Here is a 19,739-nt window from a genome sequence, read left to right as displayed (position 1 = left end):
ACAACAGCAAAATTAAAATTAACTTAAAAAATTCAAATATATCCAATAAATATTCTAGTGCAAGATGTATTTCCTGTTGACTTGTGTGTGTGTGTATATACATATATATTCATACATGGAGTAGTATTAAAGAGTGTGAGGGCTTATGAATAGGGATAGAGTTTGTATCATTTTGGAAGAATCATTGAACTTTTTTTGTACTTTTCACCATGATTTATAGGGACAAGTAGAGTTTTTTTGTGTTTTCCCTACATCACTACCCTACAAAAACATTGTTGTTGGTAATATGATTAGGTGACTAGTTGTGAGTGCTGGTTTGTGGTGTTAGAATTGAGAAGCTTCTCATTTGTTGACATATGAACCACTTAATAATAGATGATGGAAACAATGCTTCACAGCTATATTTCAAATAGAAGGACAAAAGTTAATTCTTAGGAACAAAAGATAAAGGAAGAATAAAGGAAAGAAAATGACAAGCTTAGAAGAAAGTAAAACATACATGAATTATTTCAACTAACAAATGAATATAATGAATTCAAAATAATTTCAATCATATGACAATTGTTATAATTCTTAAACTTTCTAAAAAATTTTGTTGTGTCATGGCCAGCAGAGTATTTGTTTGTTTTCTACTTGTTAAATTGACAGAATATTTGTCAAGAAATTACTGGTATCAAATGAGGTAAGAATGACTTATGAATGAATCGGGCAGCTCTTAGTTCTTGTTCTCCCAGAAAGGTACTGAAAAATAAGTAGAAATTGTCAAAACCAACTTAGCTAGAACTATGGGAAAGGGTCAAAGGTATTCAGCAATTGAGCAGATGCAGTTTTAGAAAACTGATGGTTAAAAGAGTATTACAGCCTTTCTCTCATCCACTTACCCCACTGTCTGCCAGCACAGCATCAAATTTAAAAGCAGTAGCATCTTGTGTTTCAGTGCTCTAATACTGTTACCTGCTTTTCATGGAACTGAGTGGCCCTAGTTTACATATGTCTGTGTGTGGTGGGAGGGGGGCTAATCTACCTGAGAAATATCTGAAGTCCTAATTCAATAAACAGCTCTATGTTACTTTACTTGAAACTCAGACCACAAAAATAGCAAGCATTGTAAAAATGTGAAACCAGTTAAAGTAAACACCCTAAAGATGCTTTATAATTGCAGGTGAGATATAAATCAGTCTGAAAAAATCTCCCAAAGAAATGTTTTGGGCAATTACAGCATTCAAAAACATCTGTGCAAACAAGGAGAAATTAGGCACCAAAGCATGTTCCCCTAAATAACAAAGTATAAGACATTGATGAAGCAAAGTAATAAACTTGAATAAGTCTATTCTAATCAGTATTTACTTCTAATGTAAATTTAATTTGAAATAGCAGAAAAGAATGACAGAATGGCCTAAAATGATCATTCAGCTGTGTGTTAATCAAAAGTACAGAGGTTAATGAAATAGATACATCAGGAATGAGAGAATGGAAAATTAATTCAATGCAAAATATAAGAAAAAATTCCTGGAGAAGCTAGAATAATAGCAGACAAATAAAGTAAGGACTGTAAAGAGAAGAACAGGAGAACTATGAATGCTAGCATATCCTACTAATCCCAGTTATTTATGAGCCAGAAGCAGGAAAAATGTGAGTTGTAAGCCAGTTGGTAGAATGGAATCTTAAAAACTATATATGTGTGTGTGTGTGTGTGTGTGTGTGTGTGTGTGTGTGTGTGTGTATCACATTTTCTTGATCTCTTCAACTACTAAGGAGCATCTGGGGAGATTCCATATATTAGCTGTGGAAAATACTACTGCAATGAGCACAGTTATGCTGGTAGCTTTGTGTGGTTTCATTTTTGATCATTTGGGTAATTGCCCAAGAGGGGGATCATTAGATCATTGGGAAGCCCTATGTTTATTTTTTTGATGAACCTCCACACTGCTTTCCAGTTGAACAAGTTTATAGTCCTACCAACAGTGTAGTAATGTTCCTTTTTGGGCACATCCCCACCAGCACCTGTTGTTATTTGTTTTCTACATAATGGCCATTCTAACTGAGATGAGATGGAATTTCAATGTAGTTTTCATGGAATTCTATGCTTCCATCACAAAGGATGATACTGACTCATTAGTAAGGAAATGCAAAGACCTGTAAACAATCATATTAAGTGAAGTAAACCAGACACAAAGAAACATAGGCTCCTTGGTTTTCTTAATTTGTAATAATTAACATATGCCTAGCATAGTCCTAGCAGAGCATCACAATAGCTCAATATCTATGTACATATGACCATAGAAAAAGGATTCTAATCAAAATGAACTCCATGATATAGAAACAAGAAGTTTTTCCTTTCCTTCTCTTCTCTTCTCTTCCCTTCCCGTCCCCTCTCTCGTCTCCTCTCGTCTCCTCTCCTGTCCTCTCCTCCTCTCCTCTCCTCTCCTCTCCTCTCCTCTCCTCTTCTCTCCTCTCTCCTCCCCTCCCCTCCCCTCCCTTCCCTTCTCTTGCCTTCCCTTCCCCTCTCCTCCCCTCCCCTTCCCTCTCCTGCCCTTTGCTTCCCTTTCCTTCCTTTTCCTTCCCTCCCTCCCTCCCTCCCTCCCTCTCTTCCTTCCTTCCTTCCTTCCTTCCTTCCTTCCTTCCTTCCTTCCTTCCTTCCTTCCTTTTCTTTGCATGTGTACTGGTTGTAGTTAATTGGATTTTCTTTCTTTTTTCCCCTCTAGATTATTGCCTCCAGTCACTGTTTCTGATTTCCATACCCTTTGCCTTGTTTGTACATTTATCTGATGTGGGGAAGGGAACTCAAATCACAGAAATGGCAAGACAAAGGGTGAACCAATGCAACAGCAGTACTCACTAGACACTATGCTGGAAATGAACTCTACAATTTGGGTGGGGGGTAGGAAAGAGGGAGAAAATGAGGGAGCAATAACACTGTTCAAAAAGAAAAGTATTCATTACCTTACTTATGTAACTTAACCCCTCTGTACATCACCTTTACAATAAAACAAAACGTGGAAAAATATATGAGCAAAAGTGGTAAGGTATAGTTAATTTTTAATCCTAGCCTAACATACATGAAACCCAGGATTCAATCTCCAGGATTAACAAAAACAAAACAACAACAACAATAAAACCAAACAAACATACCAACAAACAGAAAATGGTACTACAATTAAAATCTAATGTGTTCAAACAAAAAATACTTCAAAATATTTGAAGAAAGGACTGAGTGAACTTAAGAAATCAATAGGTCTACAATAATGTTCAGATATTTTAAAATACCACCATTAATAATGCATAGAATTGACCTTAGAGAAGCAAACAGAATTTAAAAAGTTTTTGTGATCAATGAAAGATCAGCAAATTAAATAACCTAGATGTTAAGGAATTCTCAGAAACAAAGGAAATACATAAATATTACTTAAGAAGACAAAGAAAATCTTTACAAGAACATGACAAGAAATTTGGTGAATCAGGAATCTCCATAGCTTAGCTATTGTAAATAATGTTGCAATGAACATGATTTTGATGCAATGAACATGGTTGTGGTGGTAGCTTTAGGGTAGCCTTGTTTGTGGTCTTTTGGGTAAATTCCTAGGAGTAGGATTGCTGCATCAGAGGGGAGCTCTATCTTTCGAGGCAAGCACGCTTGCCACTAGGCCATATTCCCAGCCATGGGAGCTCTATCTTTAATCTTTTGAGGAACTTTCATACTGATCCCACAGTGGATGAGCAAGTTTACATACCCAACAACAGTGTAGTAGCATTACCTTTTGACTACATTCTCACCCACATCTACTATTATTAATTTTGTTGCTATAATAATTTTCTTGAACAAAGACTAAAAATGAAAATATTATAGTGAAATTCCTTTGAACAATTAATATACACTAAAGAAAATCAATGACTGAAGTGTAAAACACCTTTTTTTCCTGGGGAATGAGTACTAGTGGGAGAGGCGATGGTAAACAGAGAGGATGAAGTATTGTGAATATGATCAAAATATTTTATGTACCTGTGTAAGATGAAACACTGAAGCTTGTCAAATTAAGCTTTTTAAAAGGCCTAATAATCCTACTTTGTCGATATGAATCAAAGCAATCTACAGTTTAAGTACAATATCTCCTAAATTCTATTACAAATCTCTGTTTTCCAGAAATGGAAGAGCCAAACTTCAAAATCATATAGAATTTAAAAGCCCCTAGTACAACAAAAGTAAGATTGAAATTAAGAACAAAATGGGACATTTATAATATCATTGTCACCCTGTTAAAAGCAAATAATCAAATAATACTCTGGCACCGTTATCAAGACAGATATAATGACTTACATAATATAATAGAGATCTTGGGCATCTAATCAAAAAATTACAAGCAAGACCACACAAAAAACACAAGCACAACAATGTTCTTCCCAGCACAATTTGTCATCGCTAAAATATGGAACCAACCTAGATGTCCCCCTCCTTAGATGAATGGATCAAAAAAGTGTGGTACATATACACAATGGAATTCTATGCCTCTATCAGAAAAAAAAGACATTGCCCTATCCATAAGGAAATTGAAGGCCCTGGAAAAAAATCATATTAAGTGAAATGAGCCAGACCCAAAGAAACATGCACTCTATGGTTTGCTTCATGGGAAAAATTAGTATACATCTATATAGTCCTAGCAGAAGATTGCAATAGCTCAAGAGCTATGTCCATATAAACACATAAAATTATGTTAAACAAAACGTACTTCAAGTTATGGAAATAAGTGACATATCATTGTGGTTTTTTTAAACAGGCTATATGAAACCATGCCCTATTTTGTATTTTTTCCTGTGTTTTTTCCCCCCTGATATTACTGTAACTGATTTTAGTACCTGGATATTGTATATATGTGTATCAGAACTAGGGAAGGGAAAGGGATTACCAAAATCAAGAGTCAAAAGATAAAAATAAAAAAAACAATGCAACATCAATACTTATAAAACTATATGGTGTAAACCAACTGTACAACTCATGGTGGGGAGGGGAAGGCAGGGGAAAATGAAGGAGGAGGTAACAAGTTGGATAAGAAGTGTACTCATTGCCTTACTCATGAAACTGTAACCCCTCTGTACTTCACTCTGACAATAAAGAATTTTTTAAGAGAAAAATGTAGTTCTATGATCCACTTATCATTGACAAGGTGATTGGTTTCATAAAAAGGACAGAAAAATGTATTCTGTAGATGCTTATTATTTCCTCATCCAAAGGAGTAAAAGGAAGCCTGTGTATAAGATACTTCTGTTATCACTGTAACTGGTTTTGGTGCCCTGGATACTTACTGTATATTCGTGTATTAGAACTAAGGAAGGGAAGGGGAATATCAAAATGGAGACACAAATGATGAAAGACAAACCAATGCAACAACAATACTTACAAAACTATATGCCTTAAGCCAACTGTACTACTCATTGGGGTGAGGAGAGAAATGGGGAAGGGGGAGGCAAGGGGGAGGGGATGAGGAAGGAGGTAACAAGTTGAATAAGAAATATATTCACTGCCTTATATATGAAACTGTAACCCCCTCTGTACATCACTTTGACAATAAAGAAAAAATTTTAAAAAATAAAAAACAAAAACAAAAAGATTATATGAAGAGATTTACACAAAATTAAGTTAAATGGTATAACTTCAAAGACATATAGGAGAAAAACCTCTAATCCTTTAGTTGGAGAGTAGGTTCTTAGATTTAACAGAAAAAACAAACTACAAAAGAAAAAAAATAAGACAACCAGGTATTGTAGTTTTTTGTTCATCAAACCCATTGGGAAAAGACAATGTAAAAATCAGAAATATTTATATATCATCTATGTGCGAAAACCAACTGCTATCCAAAATAAATTAGAACAAAACTACTTTAACTCAAAAAAAAATTCTATTTTAAAAGTAGGCAAAATATGGGCTGGGATGTAGCTCATCGGCAAAGCACTTGCCTAGCAAGTACAACATCCTGGGTTCAATCCCCAGTAGCAAAAAAGAAAAAAGACAAAAAAAAAAAAAGTAGGTAAAATATTCAGTCAACTTTTCTTCCCAGAAAATACATGACACTGATTGAAAGCCATGAAATAGTATTTGGAATTTTTAGTCACTGGAGTAACACAAATCAAACCATAATGAAATATTCTTAGATGATGTGTAATGATGACTCACTCAGAGGATTGCATAAGTGACTCTATACCTTGAAGCTTATATTACATAGTGATATTATAGTTTCTTCATTTGTGGACCATAATTTGTGATAGCAGCACAATGATTAAATCACCTTCTAAGGCATTTCTTAGACTTTATTGCTAACTGTCAAATTACAGCACTTCACTCCTGAGAATGGCACAAAAAATTAAACAAATGTGGGTACAGGCACCAGGAACACTGACATGTTCTTATGTCCCCTGAGAAAAATGTCCTAGCTATGGTGACAATCAGTTTGATAGTTTTTCAGAGAATTAAACAACAACAACAGAAATCTCCAAAATAAATTATCATATGATCCAGTAATCCCATACCAAACTTCTGACACAGGAACTGAAAATTAGCAGGTACTGGTTGCTGATGCTCTTATCATAGCTACTTAAGAGAATGAGATCACAGGATCATGGCTAGAAGCCAGCCTAGGCAGAAAAGTCAGAGAGACTACATCTCCAGTTGATCACCAAAATACTCAACAGTAAAAGTGGCTACTGGCAGAGAACCAGATGTGAGCAAGAAGGCTGAGCAAAAATGCCGGGCACTCAGGTCAAGTTCTGGTACCACCATTAAAAATAAAGAGGAGGCTGGGAATGTGGCCATGTAGTAGAGTTCTTACTTAGCATGCATGAAGCCCTGAGTTCGATTTCTCAGCAGAAATCAAAAATGGAAATGGCACTGTGACTCAACTGGTAAAGTGCTAGCCTTGAGCAAAAAGCAGCCAGTGAAAGTGCTCCAGGCCCTGAGTTCAAGCCCCAGGCTTGAATATGTGTGTGTGTGTGTGTGTGTGTGTGTGTATTATATATTATATTATAGAGAGAGATGTACGAATCAGATATTTATACATCATGATTTACTGTAGTATTATTTATAGTAACCAATTCTAAAAGAATGGGTCATGCAAACATCATATTCATGCAAAGATAACATATTTACAAAGCAATACTATTAAGCTATAATATTGCAATGAAATAATAAATACTTCATCATTACAAGGTATGATAAATATCTGTATGAAATATCTGAATTGGGTGATTTCAGCTAGTAAAAGTTGATTAGATATGATCAGGAATTGGAAGTGTAGAAATTTTTACTGAAAAGTTTTACTACTAAAAAGTTTATTTTGGATGATAAAATACCTAGTTTTTTTGTGGAAGATGAAGATTTCAAAAATATGTGAATGTAGTAAGTGTCCTTGATCTGTTTATTTTTAGATCTTCCACCATAAGAAAATTTTTTTTAAAGAACTTAGCAGATGATGTTCCTCCTCTTGAAAGTTTAATGAAATACTCCTGTGCTATGGGAGTTGGCTTGTAACATTTGCATTTTAAGTTATTGCATATGTTTGAAACACGCATAACACACAAAGTGTTAGTGATTATTGGATTTATAAATTTCAATGTTAACTTATTTTGAATAGGTAGAAAAGGAAATTAAGAAAGTTGAGTAAATTCTACAATAACTTAGAATTTTACAATAATAATAATGAAAGGATAACCTAAACTTATAAAATAGTGTGAAAATCACAAACCCAAAATAGTCCACAAAGCATTCTTTATATATAGCCACATATACATATGTATTATACATATATAGATATACTATTTTATGATGCAACCAAAAATTAAAATGTTCACATAACCTAATCTGAAGTTTATTAATTTATTAAATAATGAAGTTATTTTATCTTTCTATATATGTTACTACTTTCAGCTCTCAACATTATCAGCCACCAGGAGCTGTAGAAAATATTATGGATATTGAAAATTACTGTAAGTTTGTAAAGTAGACATTAAAATTTCCAACCCAACTCACAGTCACAGTTATACCAATACTTCATTAAAAACAATGTTAATTGGATTTCATGTGAGTTTTCATATGCTTTATAATTCATACTGGGTAGTATGTTCCAAAAGTTACTGTCTAAAAATTAACACTTTTAGTATGTATACTATTCCCAATTACCCAGAAATGACATCATATGACCATTAATCTTAGGATTTAGACACACTGACTCAATATTCAGTTATTTTTGTATATTAAACTGAGCTAGAATTTCTTACTTGCTCAACTGTACTTTCATATGTATGTGAGTGTGTGTATGTATGATGCCCTATATACATATGTACATATATGTATATATATTATCTTTTAATTTTATTTCTTTCATTTGTTTTTAATTTATGTGGTACTGAGGAATCAAATCTAGAGCTTCATGCATGCTAGGTAAGCACTCTACCACAAAGCCACATTCCCAATCCCCATACTTTTCCTTTATGAGTGCTTATTAATCTCATTTAGTTTGAGGTATACACTTGCATTGTGTTAAATATCCTTTAACAAAAGACTATCAAAAGACATTTAGCAATTTCTTATTGCTTACCTTGAAGATCATATGCTATTTTTTTCTCTTAATAAACAATATAAAAAATAAGTTGTGACCATGATGAGTGCCCAATCGGTATTAATTGGTGCATAAGGTAATACAAGTTTTCAATTTCATTATATGTGTGGTAGGGTGAGAATTTTAAATGATCATATTTAATTTAATGCAGCAAAAGTTCATTTTTATGGAAACAGCAAATAGCCTGATGATGGGAAGCCAGATGAGGATATGAATACCGAGGAGGCACCAGAATGGAGACAAAGCACAGAGGGGAGGAAACGTGAGAATAATACCCTTGAGGAAAAGTTAGCATGTTTTCACCAGGAAGTTAAAAATGTTACTTTCAATGAGAACCAAAACAGCTATTCTTGTTCTTTACATTTTGTATGCTTGAAGAGAAAAATTATTTCAATGAAGGCATTTGCAATCTCAAAGCTTGTAGTTTAGTTTGTTTCCTTTTTATCTACATAAGTGTATATGTATGTGCACACATACGCAAACATAAATTTTCCCAGGGCATTATATCTCATCAAGAAATGGAAAAATGGGTTGACAGTGTAACAAAGCAACTGTAAAATCATAACCCATCTGTTATTTCTCTTTCACAGAAGAATTGTGTGTGCCCGAGGGCCAGGTATAGTTGTTAACTACTGTGGCAGCTCCTGTCACAGCCTCTAACTCACCTCTTGTGATTGACTTTCTGTAGCATCTTACTCCATTTGGAGGTATTTCGAACAACCCAGGAATTGTGGAATGGTTAGAAAATACTGTTAAAACTTTTTTTTTTTTCTTGTTGATCACGGGGCTTGAACTCAGGGCACTGGCACTGTCCTTGAGCAATTTTGCTCAAGGCTAGTGCTCTACTACTTTGAACTACAGTCCCTCTTCTGATTTCCTGGTGATTAGTTAGAGGTAAGTGTCACAGACTTTCCTGCCTGGGCTGATTCTGAACGGAAATCCTCCAATCTCAGTCTCCTAAGTAGGATTACAGGCATGAGCCACCAGTGCCTGGCTTATTAAAACTTTTAAAGATTAAAAAAAAAAATTCTACTCCTTTTCAGTTTGAATTTAAAATAAAATACAATGACACCTGAGTGCTAGTGGCTTAAGTTTGTAAACCTAGATACTCGGAAGGCTGAGATCTCAGGATCATACTTAAAAGCAATCCTAGGCAGGAAAGTTCATATCTAAATTAACACCAAATGAAGCCATAAGTGGAGCTGTGGCTCAAGAGCTAGAGAGCTGGCCTTGAGCACAAAAGTTCAGGGACAGCATTCAGGCCCCAAGTTCAAGCCCCAATATGGGTGCATGTGCACACACACACACCAGTTGGTTTTAATAATTGCTCTCATGGAATAGAAATATTCAAGGTTTTAGAAAACTTAAATTCAATTGGTAAAAAACAATGTTTATAAAATTTTTGTTTCATGCCAAATTCTGTGTTTTATTTTCAGTTACTTCTTTTATTTATGAAAATTTGGAAGATTAGCATGAGTAACACATAAATTCAGATTATATATGTTTCAAAAATTGTAGCCTCTGGATTCTGTGTAAGAATAAATGTACTAATATTTATTAACCACCAAAAATATCTCAGTTCTATATACATTGGTGTTGATGTATTTCCATGCTCTTATTTCTCTTGATATTGTGCAAAATTGGAGAAATGAAAATTTATAATGACATATAGGCCCAGGAATTACTAAAGTCTCCTTGCCTGACTTTTCTAGAAAATCAGTGAGTCTAGTTTAATTTCCGTGTCTTGCTCATTTCATAAAGCTCCTCATCTTTTTCTGGCATAGTTTCTTTCTTCTTCTTTTTGTTTTAATGGCTCTACTCTTCTCTCCTATAGGAGAGAGTATACCACAGACATGGAAGACATTGTTCTAATATTATAAAGCAATTTACAAATCTTTAGGGGTTTTGCACTATTCCATATAGTAAGTTTTTAAATAATTATTGCACCTTTCAGTCTTGAAGCAACAAATATATCCACAAATAAGGCACTGGGCAATTTCTCTCATAGTAAAACATTTATTTGTTAAAGTGATATAGTATTCAAGATTCTACAGTCTGTTAAATCATGGATGGTAATGTAAGATGGATTGATACAGAACTTGATGCTGATGTAGGTTATTTTTTTCCTCTTTCTTTCTTAAAAAAAATACTTGTAGGCCAGAAGGAAAAAAAAAATCTGTGTTGATAGGGATGAAGCATGGTGTGATGAGAGCCAGAGTCACCAGCATCAGAGACTGCCGACCCAGCTCCTGTGGATAGTATCTTCTTCGACACCAGTTCAACAATTCACCTTGTGAACTGAAACATTTTTAAATTTTATCCAGTAAAAATATCAGTGGCAACTCTTTTCAGGAGAGAGAGAAGTGGTGCTCTTCAGATTAACTCCAGCCTCTAGAAAGAAAAGGGAATAAAAGAAAAGGAAAGAAAACACATAGCAAATAAGATAATGTGTTAGTAATTGTGAAACTACTGAATCAAGCAGAAGTTCTTTTTTTTGTCATTAAAGATAGAACAGAAATTGGTATTGCAAATATTTAAATCTACATTAAATATAAACTATTATTTGAAATATAAACTATTATGGGAAAGATTTTCCTTTAAGAAGGAATTTATTGTAGGAAGACTGATTGATGTTGACTTGAAGTCAAATTGTTGAATGGCTTTGGTTTTCAATGTTCTGCCCTCAGGTTTGATAAAAAAAAATTCACTTAAGGCAGGCACTTAAATTTTAACATACATTCATACAGACGTTTTAAAATATGAAAGTATTAAATTGACTAGGTTTCATCTAGTACTCAGGAAACAAATGATCTCAACATTTTAATATCTACTGAGAATTCAATAATTTGAAACATTTCATAAAATTTAATTGTACATTTAATGATAATGGAAACATGTTCATTTTCTCTAACTAGTTCTTCATCCACATACCAAATTAAGTAAATGTGAAAGCCAGAAATTCACAAGCAAAACCAAGTCATGGCTAATTTATTCATGATTTTGAATACTTTATAAGTTGTTTACATACCAAATTATGAAAATATTTTTCCTTAAATAAGGACTCATTGGATTCATGAATTTAAGATATACCTATCTATTCTATCCTTGAAAAGAAGAAAAGTAACATTCGATCATTATGATTTTAAGTAACTATGACAGAAAGAAATTTTCTCCTTTCCATTCAAAATAAACCACAAGGTTCTATGCAGTGGTTCAAAAATATATGGAACAAATACATCATGAAAAACAGATTTTTATTATTTTTTTATTTTTTGATATTTGTACTGGAGGCTAAACTCAAGGCCTGGGCACTCTACCACTTGAGCCACAACTCTGCTTCCAGCTCTTTGATGGTTAATTGGAGATAAGTGTCTCACAGATTTTCCTGACTGGGCTGACTTTGAACTATGATCTTCAGACCTCAGCAATTGAGTAGCTAGGATTACAGGCATGAGACACATCTGGCTGAAAAAGAGATATTTAATTTATTTAATAATTTATATTAAAATATATAGCAAATTTGAGATTATATATTGAGATTATATATAAGAACATTATAAAAATAAATTAAAATTATGACATTTTGGGTCTGGGAATGTGGCTTAGCAGTGGAGTGCTTGCCTTGTATACATGAACCTCTGGGTTCAATTCCTCAGCACCATATAAACAGAAAAACTGGAAGTGGTGCTGTGGCCCAAGGGGTAGAGTGCTAGCCTTGAGCAAAAGGAAGTCAGGGACAGTGCTCAGGCCCTAAGTCCAAAGCCCCAGGACTGAAAAAAGAAAAACAAAACAAAAAATTATGACATCTTACACATTAAAGACAGTAAAATCTGTATCAGCATTTATGAAGCTATTTGATAATCATAAAGAATCTTATGTTTTTCAAAAAGTACTTTAATGTTAATATGTTTGCATAAATTTAAGAGACTAATACACCCTACCAATAATAATAACTGATAATAATAAAAGTAATAATGGCAACATGAAATTAGAATATGGCCTAAATTTGTTTATCGGCTTCATAGCATACTTCATGATGGTGAAACTGGATAACAACAAATACTTGTGCTTTTATATTTCCATACTCTCTGTTTGAAAGAATTATAGATAGCAAATTCAAGCTATAGAAAAGAGTAGCGTAATTAAATTTTCAATGGCTCTAGAAGAAAAAGCAAAAAAAAAAAATGGAGAAACTTGGTATCAGGGCCTCATGCCTATAGTTCTTGGTATGTAAAGACTTTGACAGTAGAACCAGATATGCAAGAGACTCTTATTTCCAATCACCCAGCAAAATGCTGCAAGTGGAGGTATGCCTTTAGTGGTAGAACACCAGCCTAGAGTGAAATTCCAAAGCAAAAGTTAAAGCTGTAAGCTCAAGTCTCAGTACCAGCACACAAAGAAGAAAGACAATCATTAGACATTATGTTGGAAATGAACTATACAACTTGGGGGGTTGAGGGTCAGAGAGAAAACCGGGGAGGATGTGAGGGATAAGGTGACACTGTTCAAAGAAAAAAGTTACCTGACATATATAACTGTATGTCACCTTTACAATAACAATTTTTAAAAAAGGAAAGCAAAAAGACAATGGACGATATAACTAGCTTGACTTTGCAAGTCATAGATTCTTCAAAATGACAAACTTTAAAGTCAAATTGTTCTTTTTGTAATCCAGCACACGCTTCAGTTTCATTCCAGTTCACATTGCATTAAAACATTATTAACAAAACATAATTCTCAATGAGGGACTACTTAGAAGAAAAACAGGAAAAGAAAAAAAGATAAAAAGTTAATATTTATGAAATATATTTCAACTCTATTTGAAAATATCGTTAGGCCCCTAAAAGAAAACTTCTGATAAAAAGTGGTGTTGGAGGGAAGAAGAAAGTAAAAGTGTTGTTCGTTCAGTTGTGTGGGTACTAGATATGGGGAATTTGGGTTATCAAAGAAGATTGATACTGTAGAAATAGATTGTCAAGAAATATGAAAATTAAGCATTGAAACCTAGTGAAGTTGCTTAAAGTTTTCAGAAGATAAAGACAAATATATGAGAGATGAGAGATTGACTGAAATAAAGTATCCACATGACTGGAAATATCAAAATGAATTCCTCCTTACTATATGTACAATCATAAAACAGGAAAATTAAAAGGCATGGATTTATAGTTTGTATAAGTACTATTGACTTTAAGGTATATGAAACAGAAAAAATATTGAGGAATTTGATAAAAGTTTTTCTACTTGATACATCTACCATTAAAATTCCTAATATATTATGGAAAAAACTGGTACTTGGTAGGAAACAGAAACAATTTCTAAGCTGCTAATCAATAAGTAAATTGTTGGAATAATTTCATGGACATATGAATGTTAAACACAACTTTATGAATAAACTTTATGAAAAAATAAATAAATAAAAAATAAAAACAAGAAATTATAGAAAAAATTTCAAGAACCAAAGATAATCAAAACAGAGTAAAGACAGGTAGGTTTTGTAATGGTTCTTATTTAACACTGTAAGAATATCTTTAAAAACATTTATTGGCAGAAAATACTTACTGAAAATACTAAAGCACAGAGAAAATGCAAACTATCTCAATAGTTAGGGAAGGTAACTATGCAGCTTTCCTGTGCATCCATGAGTGTACACATACACAGATAAATACAGATAATGCACACACATTTCATTGGTTTAAATACAGGAATCACTTGTTCAGAATATTTATCAAAGGCATTTTCCGTGCAAATGCAAAGCAGTCAACTGTTTCTACCTAAACTGACATACATGGTATATCTTTTGTTCTTTGTGTTCATTTTAAGGATAAAAGGATAGAAGTCTTAGCCAAATCTAAGGTTCATTTACATGTAATTATCAGTTAACATGTAGTTTTCAGGAAATGTGATCAGTGATTCTTCTCAACTTAGTTCTTGAGCTACCATAGTGCTTTAGACTATTAATTTTATCATGGGTAGCAGCGTTACATACGCATCCCTCAATCTATTGGGATTCATTTATTTCTACTTTGCAGATTTTGGCTTACCGCAGGGTGTCTTAGAATTCCTGTGATAGGTGAGGGATCACTATTCACAGATTATTTCAAAAACTCTCAATACAGTGAAGCCCCAATAAGTGAACCACAGAATAGGGAGGGACAACTCTATTTTTAACTCCATGTGCTTTGAAAAAACCCCAACAATGTCACCTTATCAGGTACCTTGGTAATCAAGCTACAGAAATCTGGAGCTATTACTCTATGATCAGTGATGTGACTGTCAGCTCTCTACTGCTCCTCAGTCACCCCCACTGAGTCACCTCACTGAATCACATACAGTATTATGGACAGTGTAAAAGTTGTGAGGATGACCTACAAAGGTCAAGGTCAGGTCTCTTCAGAAAGGTCATCCCTGCCTGGACCTGCTGACTACTATGGAAATGCTAAGTTAGGTAGAGCAGAAATCACTTACAAAATACCAAGAACAGACATTGATATACTAGAGACCCTGAACCCGGAAATAGAAAAGTAGCATGAACTGGTTGAACAAAAAGTGATATATTGACACTAAATTTTTAGGTTTATATTTATCTTCTGATTTGTTTCTTTTTGTCCTAATGATTACAGAAATAATTACAAGAACTCTAAAAGGATATATTTTCAAATTTTCTATGACTCTGAACCACACTGCTAATCATATGGGCTTCGTATACCTTTAATCACTTCCTAAAGGAACTCTCACTTTCCACTTAGCTGCAATTAATATCCAAAATAAAATGAAAAGTAAAGTCAAATAACAAAATTAATTAATGCCTCTCATACATAATGGAGACAAAGAGATGGATTAAAAAATAACTGAAGAGAGGATAGGAAGTTTAGAGGGAAGGAATAGAGAGAGAGAGAGAATTTAAATGGAGATAGGAAAAAGAAGGGATAAAACAAGGCAACGCCATGCAGGTCAACCCCAACACAAAGTAGAACATAGAGGCTTTGCCAGATATGGAGCTCTACAATTACTTACAATGAGCCATCTGCTCTTTCCCTGAAACTTAAGAATGGGATCTTAAATTCAGAAAAGAAATGATGCATGAAAAGACTTTGGTTTAAGAGTGGAGCCCACTAGGGAAAACTCTAAAACACTGACCAAGTTATTGTATTTCTTTTACTATGAAATGTTGCAATGTAAGACTCTATTTTTACTACCAACAAATAAAGCAATGGCCCTTCTTAGAAATATAAATATGCATTCATACATATATATAATATTATTATATTTTCCTCTGCCAAACCTCAAGCTAATATCTGAGGCTCCCAGCTGTTTGAACAGATTGCTTAAGTGCTATTCTGCCCTGGAAACACACTATCTGAGCCAATTAAATGCAGGAATCAAATACTCATTTCAAACTTCCAGAAAAAAAAAAACACACACTCAAGAAGAGTAATTGGTTGCTGACAAAAAGAATTCCATGAATATTTCATGTGTAATCTTTTGTAGTCAACTGCAGAATGGCTTCATTCATTTCAGATAACAGTGAAGCTCTCATGTTCATCTTTTTTCGATGAGGCGTAATGCTTTATCTAATCCTCTACTAAATATGTGGATGATCTGTACAGGAGCAAATTTGTTTTTATCAAGTGAATGTCTACATGTTTGGACAAACTGGTGAAAATACTCATGGAAACTTGTATAACTGAGGGAATTATATGACCATTTCCAACCAGCAGCATTCTTGTGACCTTCAGTTTCTATGGTGACTGCCAGGTATATCCAGTTAACCAGGAAAAGGTTACCTTTCAAGAATTGAAAATTTGCTTAACGCAACTAAACTGTTGAGTGCCTCAAGTATTCATGGAAAATTTCAACATCCTGTACAAACTAGAAAACCAAACACTAGAAAATTCATGTGCAAAATAATTGGTCCACTTGCATGTTGAAGCATGTGGCAGTAAGTAATATTCTAGCCCAATTTTCCTGGAAAATCTGGTTAACATTAGCCAGCAAAACATCTGGAGGTAAAAATCTTCAATGTCATGAACAGTTCTTTTAATTTCTCTCTTTGTTCCTTTGAGAAGCAGATCCTAAAAACCTTTTGTTGAAATCTTGAAAAGACTCTTCCATTTTATTTTTAACTGGAAATTTAGAGGGTTAATTGTAACTCACTTTTGTATTAAAGAGTTCTTTATGGATACTTCTTAATACATAATGCTACAATGGTAGAATTTCTGTTATCATTCTAGTAACTAAAATTAATTTGAATAATTTAGTAACAATATAAATGAGCTAGCAACTAAAATGAAGTTCAAAGTGATATTTTTCTGTAAGAATTCAATGAATAAAGTTGTGTTTCTATTTATTTTTCCTGTGCATAATTTATGTTTCAACTACATCATTGCATATGATTAATATGGGATAATACATCAAGGAAAAAGACCACAGTAGGAAATATTATTTACCACAGAGTATAAAATACTCATTCAATATTCAGTCTCCAAACAATAGCCAAGAATACATTCATTTTTATGTAAAATGATGATGTTCTGAATGCACACACTCTGTCTTAAAGTTACCCAGATTCATATTTCAATTGCTTGTAAATATTTGATATCATTACATAACTCTTTATGGTAAATATTGTACTTTGCATAAATAACTCTTCTTATAGAGCAAGCACTAATGATGATTTAGAGATGGCACAGATAAAAATTAAGGATTTAGGGAGATTTCATAGATAAGCATAAGTACAACTAGAACAACTTATTTTTTAACAAAATCTTCAGGAAATATATTTACATAAATTTACATTGGCATCTGGAGATTCGTGATTTGATGAAACAATAAAAGACATCGAGGATATAGAGAAAATCATTATATTAAGGTTGTGGATGAGGGTGGAGTGCATAAAATATATTTCATGTCTTTCTTAAATTTACCCAAAGGATTGTGTATCCAATATATTCTGAAGTAGAATTATGGTATCTAAGAACCTATTAAAGGAAAGAGACTGAACAGCTGTTTCCCAAGCATATTTTAAATCATTTTTCTTTACTATTTATAATTTATGAATAGTCCTTATTTTGAAAAGAATGGGTGAAATTACTAAAGTTGTAGAAACAGCTTCCATCATAAAATTCAGAATAACTAATTTGTATGCTCCAGTACAAAATTCATCTGATAGATAGCAAGTGCCATTTGTAATTATTTTTATGCTGGTAGAATTTTCTGTAAACTATCCCATTTAAATCTCATTTTATTTCATGAACAGTCAAATTATTTATTTGAGGGCTGGGAATATGGCTAGCCATAGACTGCTTGCCTTGTATGCATGAAGCCCTATGTTCCATTCCTCAGCAACACATAAACAGACAAAGCCGGAAGAAGCACTGTGGCTCAAATGGTAAGAGTGCTAGCCTTAAACAAAAAGAACCTAGGTACAGTATTCATGCCCTGAGTCAGTGCCCCAGGACTGGCAAAACAAAAACAAAACAACAGCAACAACAACAACAAAAAAAAACCCAACCAATTATTATTTGTATTGTTGAATGAAATTATTATTTCAACTGAATTAAATATGCATGTATATGCACTATAGTACAAACATAAGCCTATAATGTACTTAGGTAACATGCATACATATTCAATATTAACTTTATATCCTGAATTTGATTTTGAAGTAGCTGACCATAACAGGAAGATAATGGTACACTGGCTATTCTTAGAATTATTATTTGTTAAAATTCAATAACATTACAAATATTATTTTGAGAGTATAATTTGATATTTATTCATAGTCCTAATTATTACTATTATATGCTCTCTATCACTTCAGATCATCTGATATTTTTAGGATGCCTCAGTGACAACAATGTATTCATCACATTTTCTCCTAGGTACTTTGTTTCCTTTAACATAAGTGTAAATAGTAAGGAGAAGAAAAGGATTAGCATAAACAAACTAATTGTATTTATTTATTTAGATTTAATATAGTATTTATAGGTATGATTATATAGAATAAACATATACAGTTTTAAAATAAATATATGCAGTTATTATAGCATATATTTATTTAGGTTTGGAAGAAATGGGATAAGAAATTTTAAGGGCAGTGTTCTGAAGCTAATACAATAAAAGTCCAGTGTTGATTTTGATGACTTTTTATAATTTTCTTTATGCCATGGAATACTTATAAATATATTAAAACTAATGTTCTTAGCATAGAAAATAAATTGCTGTGCTTATTGAGAATACAAGGAGAAATAAAAATATTCCTTTCCTCCAACCCATTGCTGTGCTCAATTCCTTGGAAGCAGAAATGGGAAAATGACTGCACTTCTCTAAGACACAGGAAAAGCTGAACACGGAACAGAAAGAAGGCAGATCATTATATTTGTCCAGTATAAATAGATATTGTTGGTTTAGTGTTAAAAGCACCAACTACAAGTCTCTCATCAAAAAGACCTTGGGTTCATATCTGCAATCTACCTTCATATCTTCTACCTATCTTCTTTGAAGAAGCACTTCAATTACTTTTATGGTTCCATCTACAAAAATGGTTTTATGTTTACAGAAATATTTTTTACTGTTGAAATTTTAAAGATTAATTTTTAGAGATTATTAGTCTTCATGTATTGAGAGTACACACTAAATGTAGAGGCTGAAAGGTAATTAATTAGTAAGAACTCTGTAACAATTACTTTTAAATGCTTTTATATTTGGAAGTAAAATATTTCTTTTCAAAAATAGAACCAAATAAAATAATTAAAATTGGCTTAAAGCAATAAATTTATGAATGCTTTAAATTGTAGAAACATTTCAGCAAATGGGAAAAAGTAATTTCTGTGGAAAAGTGGAATATAATTTAATTTAAAATATTCCTTCAGATAATTTCAGAGAAAATATGGATCTCCCAGAGTTTAGATGCTTTATATTGATAGATTTTCAAAACATTTTAAACCACATCTACCATATGCACCTATATTATTATAGCACCTATGCCGAACCCTAGATACAACATACGGCAAACCAAACTACTGAACCTTATTATTTCCAGGCCACTTTGACACTGCTATGCCCCTTGATGAAACTACTGAAATGACAGTTGTATAGTTTAAGTTAGAGGATAATTATTCAAAAGAGAGTCCTTTT

Source organism: Perognathus longimembris, chromosome 14 (genome assembly GCF_023159225.1).
Source record: "Perognathus longimembris pacificus isolate PPM17 chromosome 14, ASM2315922v1, whole genome shotgun sequence".
Classification (NCBI taxonomy): domain Eukaryota; kingdom Metazoa; phylum Chordata; class Mammalia; order Rodentia; family Heteromyidae; genus Perognathus; species Perognathus longimembris.
The sequence above is the reverse complement of the archived record's forward strand: the minus strand, read 5'-3'. Positions refer to the sequence as shown.